The 14376-nt window shown below is 41.7% G+C and overlaps 1 protein-coding gene across 2 annotated transcripts in view; it reads left to right on the forward strand.

The window, feature by feature from the left end:
• Window positions 1–435: 435 nt before the first annotated feature.
• Window positions 436–14376, forward strand: part of SULF1 (sulfatase 1) — a 206381-nt gene continuing 192440 nt past the window's right edge. For both annotated transcript variants that reach the window (XM_089654284.1, XM_089654285.1), the window contains exon 1: window positions 436–709. The gene's annotated coding sequence lies outside the window, so the exon portion shown is untranslated. The remainder of the gene's footprint in view (window positions 710–14376) is intronic.

The following is a 14376-nucleotide window of genomic DNA, read 5'->3' on the forward strand; positions in this document are numbered from 1 at the left end:
AGGAAAATATAAACATTCACCTTACTATATATAATGGAAAATATAAACATACACCTTACTATATATAATGGAAAATATAAACATACACCTTAATATATATATATATATATGAAAATATAGACATATACCTTACAAACATACACCTTACTACACATAAAGGAAGATATAAACATACACCTTGCACTAATTACACATAAAAACTATGAACATGCACGACTGTCCTTTCCCAGCAAGCCTGGAGCATTGATGACAGATCGCCCTCCGATGATCACATAGAAGGATGGTGTGAAATGAGGGTCCTGGTGGTCCCCGGGGATGTCAGGGGGCTCAGCAGTGGGAATGCACACAAGTGGTCATCAGATGTGATCACACCCTCTCTACCTTCCCAACACACACTCAGCACCTCCTCCCACTGGCAGGCTTTTTATAGCGCTCCCCTCTCCAATTCTCAGGTTACTTGGGGAAGAGAGTGCAGACCTGCAGCCTGGTGTCTCCTCTTCCCCTCCTCTGCCTGTTACAGGAGACATCCAGCCATTGGACTGTGCTGAGTGCTGCGGGACGTGTTTCAACAGATGGTTGGGGTTAGTGTGTGTCATCACTGTGGAGTGGGGATTAGAAGAGCAGCAAGGCTGCACCGCCGGAGTGGTGTGCTCTTCAGCCAGTGAGAGGAGCCGCAGGGACACATCAGGGGCCACTCTTGTGCCTTCAGGTAAAGTTGGGGGATGTTTCTTGGGGGTAGTCGCTGTGCTGGGGTGGGAGGAATGCTGAACTCTTGCGAAGAAACTTCTCTGCTATCAATGCTGTTATTGTGTTTGATAGATACAGGGGATGCTTGCCTGCTTCTTCAAGAAGGTAGTCTGAAGGTTCTCATTTATCCAGGTCATGGTATAACTAGTAGTAGTTGGCTGCAGTTAACTGAACTTCTCTGGAATGTTATAGATATTTCCTAGCTCTTATCCAAGCCACTACATCAGTTCAATTTATGATGTATGATAGATACAGTGAATGCTTGCCTGCTTTTTCAAGAAGGGAATCTGTGAAGGTTCCCATTTATTCAGGTCATGGTGTAGCTAGTAGTAGCTGGTCACATTTATTTGGACTTGTCCTGTAACGCTGAAGAAGTTTCCTAGCTCATATCCAAGCCACTTTTTCAGGTCATTTTCCTAACACTTGATGCTTGCCTGCTTCATTTATCCAGGTCATGGTGTCCCTAGTACTAGTTGATTAAATTTAACTGGACATGTTCTATACTGTTGAAGATGTTTATTTAAACATTTCTGCTGCTTGATGCTTGCCTGCTTCTTTATCCAGGTCATGATATAGCTAGTATTATAGTTGGCCACATTAACTGGACTTGTTCCATAAGGCTGAAGATGTTTCCAAGCTCTTATCCAAGCCACTTCTTCAGGTCTCTTTTGGGACACGTGATAGATACTTGGTTGCTTCTTCAAGAAGAGAGTCTGTGAAGGTTCTCATTTATTCAAGTCTTGGTGTTAGTGGTTGTGGACTGAATTTATCTGGACCTGTCCTGTAAGTTTGAAAAGTTTCATAGCTCTTTCACAGTTCATTTTCCTGACATTTGATAGATAAAGGAGATGCTTGCCTGCTTCTTCCAGAGGAGAGTCTGTGAAGGTTTTCTTTTATATAGGTTATAGTGTGGCGAGTAGTAGTTGGCCACATATATATGGGCTTGTCCTGTAAAGTTGAAGGTGTTTCATAGCTCTTGCCAAGCCATTTCTGTAGGTCATTTTCCTGACACTTGATGCTTGCCTGCTTCTTCAAGAATAGAATCTGTGAAGGTTCTCATTTATCCAGGTCTTGGTGTGGCTAGCAGTAGTTGGCCACATTTATCTGGACTTGTTCTGTAATGTTGAAGTTTTTTTGTAGTTCTTATCCAAGCCACTTCTGTAGCTTCCTGACACTTGATAGATTTTCAGTAAGAGAGCCCATGAAGATGTTCATTTGTCCATGTCCTGGTGTAGCTAGTAGTAGCTGGATACATTTAACTGGATTTGTTTTATAAAGTTGAAGAGGTTTCATTGCTCTTATCCGAGCCACTTCTTCAGTTCGTTTTCCTGACATTTGATATATACAAGAGATGTTTTCCTGCTTCTTCAGAGTCTCTGAAGGTTCTCATATATCCAGGTCATGGATATACTTTATAGAAGAGGCTTGGAGAAGCTGCAGAACACCTTCAACTTTAGAGAACAAGTTCAGTTGAATATGACTAACTCTTACTAGATCCATCTGAAGAGAAGCAGTCTTGTTGGTGCTGAACCAATGCTACCTCATGTGAGACCAGGTTCATACTGCTGTACCCAAGCTTATTTTCCATGAAGGATTTTGGAAAGGACTTAGAAGTCCAGACTATGTCCATCCCAGGATTATTTTCTGTGGAATGAGATTTATAAAGCATATAGGTCCACCCTATGGGATCATGACAGCAGGCTTTTGTCTGGCTGAATTGTGCAATGTTCTGTTGTTATAGGATGGATACAAAGTAACAGGGCATGAGACAATGGATCACCATCCCTAATAATGACCTTGAGTGGCCATCTTATTTGATGGACGTCTTTAAAGCCCCTTTCACACAAGCGTTTTAATTGTGCATTTTTTATCCATCTGTTGCTGAATGAAAAACGGACATCAGTGCATCTCTACGGAAAAATGGATGTAAACGGTATGATTATCCATTTACATCCACATCTGTCAACATCCATTTTTTCTTAAACAGATCAAAACCTTATTTTTGTTCCATTAAAAGAACGGAATGGACAAAAAATGGATGTAAACAAACAAACAGTCCATTTTGCATCAGCAACAGTTGATGTAAAAAACTGTTGTAAAACTGACGAAAAACTGATCTGTTTTTTCTTTGAAAAAGGTGACTAAACTGATGAACAAAACAGAACACCCGTGTGAAAGGACCCTTTTTTGGAGCTCAAGGTTTTACAGATTCTGTGTGGTCATCTTGGGGATAGAAGACCACTTGCACTAGATATAACTCGAAGCACATCTAAAGCTAAAGCTTTAGCATGACAAGAAAGTTAGAACCTCTGTCAGATAGGTATTGCTGTCTGTGTGATACACTCTTTCTATTTGTCCTGGTGACCTTTATCACTGGGACTGAAAGTGAGGGATCAAACATTTTGAGTTGCCACCAGAACAGTAAAAACTTGATAACTGTCTATAAAGAATTTTACTCACATTTTAGAAACTTACTGTATTAGACAAGAAGTAAAGCGAAATCTCCCCAGTGGGACACAGATGGCAACAAAAAAAAACTGTAAAGAATTTTTTTCCCTACTCCATTTAAAATGCAAAAAAGTGTGGTTTTATATACACTATAAATGCAGGTAACTCAAATGAAAAACAATGTAGAAGGCAACTGATGTGACTTAACAGCAGCCCCAGGCAAATATCTATGTGATTGAGTCCCTTTGAGCAGCTACATTACATGTGAGGTTTTTAATTGTTTTATAGCATCTGTTAAAATCTCTATAAAGCTATCATCTCAGCTACAACATACTAAAACCAACATGTTGCAAATGAAACAGTCTAGAAGGGGTTCCTTTTATTATACTGATAAATAAAAAACTGCCATGTAGCTGAATCATGAAGCTTCTCATTCAGTTGCATGTTCAAAAACATTCATCAGTGGACACTCCACAAGCTCATTCCTTTTTGTCCCATATCCATTCTGTAATTATGGTAAGAATTTATTGCAGCTCCCCAAGCAGCAGTGCCCTAAGCACATGCTGTAAAGATCTCCTCTTTTGAAGCATACTTATTGGATTATGCTGGATAGATCCGTCAAGAGTTAAAGGAAGCCCTTGCATCATTTAATCTGAAGGCATCATTTTTTATTCTAGCAAGTATCACATGTGTCTGATGTTTTCTGAGAAGACTTTCTAGGAAGTGACTTTGTACAAAGTTTACTAACTACTGTAAATAAAAGAGGAGCTATAATTTACTTTTAACTGACACCACATGCACAAAAGAACAAGTTCCAGCTTTTCCAGAACTTCGATGACCCCCACTTTTCCCCCAAGGCTACTGAAACCTTGGACTAATGAGCTTGCAATCTACATTATACAACATTGACATTATTGTGCTTTATCTTGGAGGTTGACTTGAGAAATAAAAGTCATCAGTTCAATGGCCCCCCAACAATTGCATTTGTACAGGGAGGAAATGGTGGTGGAGTGTGGGCGTCACACATCATTAGAGCAGTATTATATTTCCAGCCAGAAATAACTAGACATAAGATGAGTTATTGTGTATTTGTTTAATTCAGCTGCAAAGTGAAAACATTCTTTGTGACAATGTTCAATGTCAATGTGCTTCCTAATATAATTGAGGTTTCCCCATGAATGGTGGGTTGCTTTGCAGACTGATATGCTTTGATGGCAGGAACTGTATACAATATATACATTTGAAAAAAGATAGTGTGTACAGTAAACTGGTATTGTCTTGCTTGTCAAGCTATAGATGGTTACAATGATAGTGATACTAAATCCGAAAGGTTTCATTATCCAAAAAATAACATTGCATGAACAAATGGAGCGTGGCATATTACCTAAACTGTGTAGGTAATCTGGCTGTATTATTAATGCCTGTCACTGGATATACCGGCATGTGTTCCTCTCTGTCAGGGCTTGTTTTACTATAGCTCAGGGGCTCTTCCTCAAACCAAATTGATTACACTTTGAGTAGAAATGAAAATTGCTGTCACTATCTAATGGGGAAGCACTAATATAAGATGTTTGAACTTTATGTGTGGATGTAGTGTCATGTTCTGTAAACTTTATCATGCTCTCACACAATCTGCTCCAAACTTTAGGAGCATTCAATGTACTTAACAATTTTGCATGGTGGCCTAAGCGAAAAGCACTATTACATATCAACGGAATTCATTGCAACTTGTAAAAAGCTAGGGCAACTCTGTACTGTGTAAGAGGCATGCTATATTTCTCCTGCAATAGGACACAGTGCCAGTTCACACCAGACCGCAGATCGGGAAAGGTGTATGCTGTGCGCATTTTCTTGCACCACGTTCAACCACACTGCCTTTGCATCCTGCATGTGGGTACCAGTGTAATTTTAATGGCACCCCAAACACAGATCACAAACGCAGTCTGTTTGGAGGCACCAAATTGCATGGGACCCCACTACGCAGTGCAGCGAGTTTATAAAAGTAGTGTATGCATGACTTTCTCCATGTTCTGATGTGATTTGCAGCCCATTCAATTGAATGGGGTGCAAAATTGCACTGAACATGTTCCTGTGTGATCCCAGTGTGAACCAACGCCTTCCAGCAGCTTGCTGTCTTCTTTTGAATGTACATTGGTTGCACATGCACCCAGGAGTAGCCCAGGGAGAAGATAACAGAGCGGGCTGTAAGCACTGCATCACTGGAAGGTGGAGCTGAGTATTTTCTGGAGTTTCGTTCCTGCTTTATGATCACCATGTGTCAAACTGATGTGCAATTTGATCAAAATGATCAAATCTGAAAACAATCGAATAGCCATAACTGCCTTTTCAAGCAATTTAGACTCAGTTTTGTTTAGATTCGATCAAGCTCGATCAGCCAAGGCAGAGTATTATCAATCGTTTTTTCATCACTCGGCAGCACCAGGATAACTCAATTCCAATTGTATTCTGATTGATCGGATTATGAGATTACATGGTAGAACCAGAGATGTGATCGATAATTTAAAATCATAAGTTACAATCTTTTCTTAATTATCTATCAAAATCCTTATCCCAGTGTGTGGCATATCAGTTAAATGTGTTATCGACTAAAGATTGATTATTTCAGTTGGAAGGGATAGATCAGAAAAGAGATCAATCATTTATTGAAGAGTGCATGGCCACCAGTAGATCTGCCAACAAGTTTATAGTACAAGGGCCTGCTTGACTGGTTACAAATGGACTATAGCTTAGGTAGATCCTAATATTACATATTTTTGGCAACGTTAATGTTGATTTTATAAAGATTGCAGTCAGATTATGATTTGTAAAGTCAGCTTCATTAGTATAAAGTTTTATGGGGGAAGTTAGGTGTCACTTGTGTTACTAAAGACATTATTCTTACCAAGTAGATGAGTGGCTGGATTCTGTATCTGCTACTGAATTGTTGGCTATTGGCTTAGGATAGTGAGAAATAGTGTGCAGTATTCTAGGGTGGCCAATCAGAAATCAGCTTTTTGAAGCATGTCAAAATAGACTTACTAATAAAAGCTGATTTCTTATTGTAGTTCATACTGTTACCATACCCCATTAATCTTTACAGTATGTAAAAGATGCCAGTGTGTGCATATTTGTTCTGTTTATTGCAGTTTTTGAAAAAGTAGCTTAGCAAGAAAAAATATGTAGAAACAAAAAATGTCAATAAATGTTTAAAAATAATTATATATTTGCTATATACAGTATATCACATTAAAGTGTACACAGATCAGTGTTTCCCAACCTTTTTTCAGTCAAGGCACCCTTTAAAAATTATGGGTAGTCCCGAGGCACCCTTTAAAAGTATGGACAGTCTTGAGGCACCCCATTCTAAAATAGGGTGCCTCAAGACTGTCCATAATTTTAAAAGGGTACCCCATTCTAAAATATGAGAAACTATTCTAATAGTTATAATGCAGCAACATCCACACTTGTAGGACACCCAACATTAGAGGTGATTTATTAACTAAAAGGCAGGCCTGTACACCCACTGGCTTGTATACAAGTTTTGGGCAATTTTTAGACATTTTACCAAGGCACCCCTGAAGAAACCTCCATGCACCCTGGTTGAGAAACACTGACATAGATCATATCAATGATCCTCGTGTATTTGCTTCCTTTTGGTCTATTAATATAACATTGAAAGTGTTATGTTGTATCTGTTAGATAAGTGCAAAAAAAAAGTTGATCCTGCCAAATATTCAGTATGCTTATAACTTCCTGTGTACTCTACCTCTGCTGAAATCTCAAGCATTGTTATCAGTCCTACCCAGAACACCACCCCAGTAAATTACGGAGAGAAAAAGAGGGAGATGTTCTGTAGTTCTAACACATGTCCAGTCCTAGAGCAACAATGCTTCTTCCTAACAGATACAGTACAGCGAGTAAGCACTGTCACCTTAGTAGAGGAAGTCTGTTACTGGCAGGATCAGCTGGTGAAAATAAAAAAAAGGAATGAATGCAGCCACAACTAAAGCTGGCTATAGATGGATTGAAATTTGGGCAGTTCAGCAGGAACCAGCTAATTTTTGATCCATGAGTGGGTGTTCCTGTTCGACAAAAGAAAGCCTATGCCACCTTTAGTATGTCATCTATAAACCAGCATCCAAGCCATCTATGAGCAGTTTAAGGATTGGTAAGAAGTATACATAATTTTTGTTTTTGGGTTTAAAATGACACTAAACTTTGGTTATAAAAAATATATATATATATCCTTCACAGCCTCCACCATATTCTGTTTTTGACTGCTGTGATGTGACGTCCTGGTATAGGGTGGCTATGCTCATTCACCACGGTAATACTGTATGTAGGAAAATAGCCACGCTCTCTTCCTTGCTCCCAAGATGGACTAGGGACTATGAGTTGGGTAGTATTCATAGAGCAGTGCATATTAGCACAATTAATGTGGTTGTAAAAGCTAATTTTTTTATGTTAATGCATTCACTGCATTAAGGTAAAAAACCTTTTAGGTGCAGCCCCATCAGCCCCTCTTAAATACTTACCTGAGCCCAATCTCGATCCAGAACTGTGCCCAAGAGCAGCTGTACTGCTCTCTCTCTCCCTCCTTATTGGAGTCAGTGAAAGCAGTTGGAACCATTGGTGCATGGTGCTGTCAATCAAATCCAATGACAAGGGAGCGGGAGGCAGGGCCAAGTTGAACTGTGTGTTTCTATAGATGCAACTCAGTATTGAGCCCACATGAGTGCACCCCTGGCAAGCAGCTTGCTAGGAGGGATACTCGGAAGGAGAGGAGCCAAGAGCACCAGTGGGGGACATCAGAGAAAAGGAGGACTGGGGCTGCTCTGTGCAAAACCAGGTAAATATATTGTGTTGTTATTTTTAAAAAAAGATCCTTTACAATCGCTTTAATGTGTACTGCTCATGAAGTAGTGGATATGTATGGATTATTTTTGGAGAATAAGCATATTGTTTAGTGTCCCTTTAATCAAGGACCTATTCTTGAGGCAAAGCTAAGATGGCAAAAAATGCCGCTACTGGATTTTATCTGCTGGGTTTGATGTCCAGTGTCATTAGATGCTGGTATATGTTGTATTTGCACAGCTGAAGCCTCAAGTCACTCCCTTCATCCAAGGCCAGACTTGGTCCATATGTTTCATTGATTCCCCATCATTTCATATCACACTTCCAGAGATAAGAATTGTGCTGCAGTCCACATCATGACGTATTATATTCTTTGTACAGTGTGTACACATCAGATGAAAACTAGATTTTTGTATACTCTATTATTCCCAGGCCAACTGAACTTGGGGCCTGTTTACACCATGTGCAGTGCTGTGATTTTTTTCTGCACCAAACAAACCTGGAAAGTAGGTTTTAATAGGTTCTGATGGCATAGTTCACACCAGCGCAGTGCATTCAGTTTGAGAAAAAAAAAAGAGTACAACATGCTGCTTTTTTCCTGCACAGAACTGTACTGGGACGCAGTAAACGCAAAAAAAATGCATAAAAAAATAACTGGATCTCAGTCCAGTAGGAAAAAAAAACAGGAAAAGGTAGCAAAGGAAAAGCATTGTCTTGGTGAAAATAAAGATTTTTCAATTAATGACCCAAAAAAGGAGAAAAAAACCCATCTGGAAATGCAGAAAAAATGCATCAAAAGAGTGCATGCAAAAAACGCATCCGGAACAGATCTGGAGGACATTTTTGTGATGTGAACTGGTCTTTAGTCGGAAAATCAAAGACTCATCAGAATTCCCCTTTCAATAGCTGACTTCATAAAGTGGCTCTGGGATAGTACACATTGTACATTTTTGTTCTTTACACAGTTTTGCTGACTAAAACCAGAAATATGTCTAGAAGGGTTGAGACAGTAATATACAACGCAAGAAATAAAGAGGTAAAAAAGTCATGATTCAGTATCTTAAAGCATATTAGAAGCGCAGATGTAATGATGGTTAAAGGAAAACTTTAGTAAAAAAATAACAATATAAAAATGAATAGACCATTAAAGGATCAAATAACAAAAGCAGCTTTTGCTGTAATATTCACGTTCAATCCAAAGATTTACCCCTCAAATCTTTTTCCAATCCTCAGCTTAATGGCCAGAACCATCTAACCCACTTCCTCTGAGCCCAGATTGTCCTGTACCTGCCTCCCAGCCAGTGGCTGGACAGTAGAAGGAGGAGCACAGCGATGAGCTCATCTCTTTGTCACTCTGCTTTCTCCCCCTATCAGAATGCTTCTTGCAGGCACATGAACTGATCTGCTCCCTGTGTGGTTTCTTCCTCTCACACTGAGCCCTGCTGTACAGAATCTAGCCAGAATTCATTTTTAAGCCACACCAAAGGCATATATCTAATATTATTATTATTATTATTATACAGTATTTATAAAGTGACAATAGTTCGCTCAGCGCTGTACATTACAAAGGGGGACAGAACATGTGACAGAACAATACCAATACAATGCAAAACATGAGGGGATCGAGGGCCCTGCTCTTTCGAGCTTACAATCTAGGAGGGAGGGGATGGTGGCACAGGAGGAGATAGCTGTGGGGGATGGAGTGGTAGGAAGAGTGGAGGAGGTCGGCAAGTTAGCAGGGGGCGGGGTAGGCTTCCCTGAAGAGATGGGTTTTCAGGGTGCGCCTAAAGGAGAGGAGAGTAGGTGATAATCTGATGGGTTGGGGCAGGGAGTTCCAGAGGATGGGTGACACCCTGGAGAAGTCCTGGAGGCGGGCATGGGAGGAGGAGACCAGGGAACTAGAGAGAAGGAGGTCTTGTGAGGAGCGGAGTGTGCGTGCTGGGTGGTACTTGGATATTAGGTCAGTGATGTAGTTCGGGGCAGTATGGTGGACAGCTTTGTACGTCAGCGTTAGGATTTTGAATTTGATCCGTTGCGCAATCGGAAGCCAGTGGAGGGATTGGCAGAGGGGGGTGGCGGAAACGGAGCGGTTGGAAAGGTGAATGAGTCTGGCAGCCGTATTCAGGATGGACTGAAGCGGGGATAGCCAGCGGCGAGGCAGGCCAGTGAGGAGGGAGTTGCAGTAGTCGAGTCGTGATATGATGAGGGAGTGGATGAGCTGTTTTGTGGTTTCTGGAGTTAGGAACGTGCGGATTTTGGCGATGTTGCGGAGGTGGAGTCTGCGCGAGTTTGTTAAAGAGTGGACTTGGGGCTGGAAGGATTGGTTGGAGTCCAAAATGACACCAAGTACTCTGGCCTGCGGGGCGGGTTTGATGGTGGCGTTGTTGGACATGATGGAGAAGTCAATGGGGGGTGGTTTCCGGGCTGGAGGGAAGACAAGAAACTCGGTTTTGGAGAGGTTCAGTTTAAGGAAGTGGAGCGACATCCAGTCTGATATGTCGCTCAACAGGTGTGTGATTCGGGCGGAGACCGAGGGGGTGAGGTGGGGGGTTGAGAGATAGATTTGTGTGTCGTCGGCATAGAGGTGGTAGTTGAAGCCGTGAGAGTGTATGAGTTGGCCAAGGGAGGAGGTGTAGATGGAGAAGAGAAGGGGCCCGAGGACAGAGCCTTGAGGGACCCCAACAGAGAGGGGGAGTGAGGTGGTGGCATTATAGGTAACGCTAAAAGAGCGTTGTGACAGGTAGGATGAGAGCCAGGAGAGAGCAGAATCTCTGAGGCCGAGGGAGTGTAGTTTTTTGAGGAGGAGGGGGTGGTCGACTGTGTCAAAGGCCGCAGAGAGGTCAAGGAGTAGGAGCACTGAATAGTGGCCATTAGCTTTGGCGGTTAGCAAGTCGTTGGAGAGTTTGAGTAAGGGAGTTTCGGTGGAGTGTAGGGGACGGAAGCTGGACTGTAGGGGATCGAGGAGGTTGTTGTCGTTAATATGGTGACAAACAGCTCAGTACAGCACAGTTCTAGTTCCTGCATAGTGAGTGAATATGCGTGCCTAAAATTTAGTTCTAGGCTTAGCCAGTTAACCTGTTAAAGTGACACTAAACTTTGGATTTAAAAAAAATTCTATTCAAGTAAGTATTCTTAACTAAAAAAACCTACCTTCTATTGCTCTCATCCTCCTCCAAATCTTCAAATTACTTTTTCTTTGCTGCTGCTGTGGTCCAACTTCCTGTTAGAGGGTGGCTACATTTGTTCTCCATGATCCCACTTTATGTAAGAACATAGCCACCCTCTCATTCCTGAGATGTATTATGAGATTTGTACGAAAATCCAGTGATGGGCAGCGCCATCTAACCCACTTCCCCTGAGTCTGGGTTGTCCTGGACCTGCCCCCTTCCGAGATGTACTATGAGATTTGTATGAAAATCCAGTGCTTTACCCCTCTTTTTTCCAGTAGCTAGTTGTCCTCAGTTTGATGGCCAGCACGATCTAACCCACTTCCTCTGAGCCCAGGTTGTCTGGGACCTGCCACTCCTCCCAAGATGTGCAATGAGATTTGTATAAAAATCCAGTGATTTACCCCTTATTTTTCCAGCAGCTAGTTGTCCTTTTGAAAAAAGAAGGGCCAATGCAGAAAAATGCAGGCAAACTCCGCTAATCGTGGCAAAACGTCACTAAACGCTAATGCAAAAATGCTAAAAAAAAGCTGAAAAACTCATGTTTTTGACTTTACACAGCTAACGTTACCAGCGTTATTAAAACGCCCAGTGCACCCATGGAGCCTTTTGGTCAAAAAACCGTCTGAAAATGCCAGTGTGCAGCGTTTTACCGTGTTTTACCATGTTTTTCAGTGGTTTTCAGCATTAGACCGTTTTTACAGCTAAAAAACTGCCCTAGAAACCCACTAGTCCTAGGTTTTTTCCAACCAAAAAAACGCCCCTGCCAAAAAACACTGATTAAAGTCTATGTGTGCATGGACACATTGGATAACATGCTGGGGGGTTTACTAGCTGTACAAAAAAACTTCAATAGCCAGACAGCCGCTGTAAAAATGTCCAGTGTGCATGAGGGCTTAGAGTGTTTTTACAGCTAAAAAAAACTCCTCTAGAAACCCACTAGTTCTGGGTTTTTTTCTGGCCAAAAAAACACCCCTGCCAAAAAACGCTGATCAAAGCCTATGTGTGCATGGACACATAGGATAACATGCTGGCTGTAGAAAAAAACAGCAAAAGCCAAAAACAGTCACTGTAAAAACATCCAGTGTGCATGAGGACTTATAATGATGTGTTTATGGAAAGTGTTCCTTCTTTATGTATATCAATCTCAGGATTGTGACTTTGTATTCATGTGTAGAGCTGATAGGAGTACTTTACAATATCACTATCTGAAAGAATCTATCATGGTTCACATGGTAGAAGTCTGAATGTTTCATTTCTTCCACTTGTTGCTTTTATAATACAGCCCACATTCCATCCCATTCGCTCTCTGCACACAGAAAAGCACGCTTAGGAATCCTGCCAGCCTGAATGATTTTGACTGATATTTAAAAGCTTGTGGTTTTGTCGATGAATTAAAAAAAAAGGCCAGACATATTCATAGACAACCGTTTAAACCCAATGATCTGAACCGGAGTTATCGCTGGTAATCATACCCTGGCATAGCCGCTAAATCCCCGAGCAGAGACAAATGTCAGATACTTATGTGGCTGATTTAACAGAGTTTGCTTTAAAGTGTAATTATTAGCTTAGGTTACTCCGCAGCGCTCACATTCTTCAATCTGGTGCAAGGGATCAGCCGCGTTATTCTAAATTGTTACTAGCTCTGCTAAGTTGGGACGCTTGGCTAGTTAAGAATTTCGAACTGTCATTTGCAGACTTCCATTATTGAAAGTTGGAATTCTCAGTTCCTGCCTAGTACTTTGTTTTGGTGCTACCGGTATTTCAGTTCGTGATACTGCTTTATTATCAGCTAAGCCGCTGTCAATCAAGCTTAGAAAGCATGGATTGGGTTTCACTGATGGTGACGTGAAATAATAACAATGGCAACATATCTCAGCTATCTGGATATTTAATACGGCAGTAATTATGTGCGAAATGTAGTAACCCACGGTAACCAAAGGGATGCCAGATTGAGAAAAGAATAATTCAGATTGGTTGCTGTTGGTTACAGCTGTGTGCAAATAACTATTTCTCTAAATAGGATCCCCGCGCAAATCGGCTTATCAGGACATTCTTTGATATGCACAGCAAACTACCCCCTGATTTGATTTCTCAAGTATTCTTTACATTTCTGTGTGAGGCATTATAATGGGATACTCAGTAAATTCCTGTCCCTGTAAGGAATGTCTGAATGGCAGCAACACTGCAGAGGGGCGGCTGGCTAATCATATAGAGAAATCCATTAAGAGGGTAAATTATTAACACTACAGCAGTGTTCGAAAGGTTTGAATGTATTTAAAATGTATATATACAGTAGATACATATATCTCCCAATTGCACCCAAAATCCCTAAAGAGAGACTTTCCGACGGCTATATCTGCAGTGTCTGCTGCTTCATAGCCATAAACAGAAGAGCTTATGCCACCCAAGTGTTCCTGTTTATAGCTGAATCCAGGACACGACATGTGGCCTTTTATATTAGAGAGTTTAACAATTAACAAAGTATTAGATCTTCATAATTTCTTTTTTAGTTTAACACACTGTACATAATAACGTAAACATTCCCAATAAACTATATATTAGAATTCCTAACTCAGCACTTTAATTTTACAGATTTGAGTGGCTCCTGCTCTCTTAGTGTTGCTGCCCTGGACTTCTGGTCTTCCCAGGAAAGAATTAACAGTGGAAAGTGTGGTCTGACATCCGTTTGTGAGCTTGGAGGAGGAGGAAGGAGTAGGGAAGTGCAGTGGTGAATTTAGGTTTTGTGCTCCAATAAGCAACACTAAAATCAGATGCCCCCCCCACACCCCCAGCAGAGAGAGAGCCTCACACCGACCAACACCAGACCCCCCCCCGTGGAGAGACCCTAACAGTGGCCAATGACACCCCTGCCCCATCCCCCCCCCTGCACTCGATAGAACCTCCCACTAACCCCCCCCCCCCCCACAGCATCAGAGAGAAAGACACTCACCTTCACAGCTCTTGACATCCCCGGGAATGAGAGTTGGGCTCTGCATGCACCATCAAGCAGCCCACAGCCTCTCTCGGATCCCACCTGGTCCCCATGCCACATATTTCCCTTCTTCCAGGGGGCAGTGCTGCGCCCCTAAAAAGTGCCGCCTTAGGCAAAAGCCTTGTTTGCCTTGTGGTAAATACGCCCCTGGGGAAGTGCCTTCCC

Source organism: Staurois parvus, unplaced genomic scaffold (assembly GCF_062004578.1).
Source record: "Staurois parvus isolate SC_StPar_1 unplaced genomic scaffold, SC_StPar_1.0 ptg000748l, whole genome shotgun sequence".
In the NCBI taxonomy this organism is placed as follows: Eukaryota; Metazoa; Chordata; class Amphibia; order Anura; family Ranidae; genus Staurois; species Staurois parvus.